This window comes from Triticum dicoccoides, chromosome 1B (assembly GCF_002162155.2).
Source record: "Triticum dicoccoides isolate Atlit2015 ecotype Zavitan chromosome 1B, WEW_v2.0, whole genome shotgun sequence".
Taxonomy (NCBI): Eukaryota; Viridiplantae; Streptophyta; class Magnoliopsida; order Poales; family Poaceae; genus Triticum; species Triticum dicoccoides.
The window spans coordinates 664,138,194-664,139,205 of record NC_041381.1 but is presented as its reverse complement, the minus strand read 5'-3'; positions in this window follow the sequence as shown (position 1 = coordinate 664,139,205).

Below are 1,012 nucleotides of genomic sequence, written 5' to 3'. Positions count from 1 at the left end.
AGCTTAATTCTACTTTTCTCTTGATGAATGCTTAATCTCCTAACAATAAATAGTATTCAGCCTTTTTACATGTGCTACTTCATTTCGATCTTACCAAAAGGAAACTAAATTCAGGACCACCCCTTGCTATCCAATACCGCGGAGAACTTGAAAGGTATTGTCACTGGGGCAATGAAGTGAAGCTCTGTCAGCACCATGTGAACAAGTTGTTTGCCATGTTCCGCCGCAAAAAACCAGATATCAAATACTATGTCTGCACCATCAACAAAACATTCACAAAGCCAGGCCAACGGATGGTGAACTCCTTCCTTCCACTTCATTGAAAAAAGAATTATCTTTACTTATGCCTCGCAACTAAATTACTTACCTGACTAATCATCAGAAGTACAACCTGCAGTATGCTTTTGATTCACCAAATTGACTTTATTGCGAAATAACGAAAAAACTGCATACACTGCTATTAGCACCAGCACAACAATTCTCATCAACTTTCTACATTTAACTTTAGAAACTAATATTCATAGAGTCTGATATACATGTTTTCTTCCTTCCTATTGTTCTCCTTCACTAGAGTACCATACATACAGAAACAACCAATTTACATCTTATACTCCACGTAGGAAGGAATGTAGCATGCTATGCACCCTTCTTTTGATTCCTGCCATTATTTACTAATAAATGTTGTCACTATCCATATTTAAACCTTCTCGGTGTAGGAGTGACAAGACACTCTCCAATCCATTCAATTAATTCCCTTTTTCTCATCAGTATTTTCAGGTCAACTACACTGAAAGCAAACTAAGAGATTACATTGACCCAGATTATGATACGCTCAAGGTCGGGCTTGCAAACAGTGTTCTACACGCCAATTGTCGCATCATGCTAGGAACCGACAAGAGAGCCACCGTAACAACCAACTGGTCTGAGTTTTGCCCTCTTGCAAAAATCCATGAAAGAGACATATGTGCCTTTCGTTTCAAGGTCACCACAAAGCAGCGCCCTGGTTCTCATC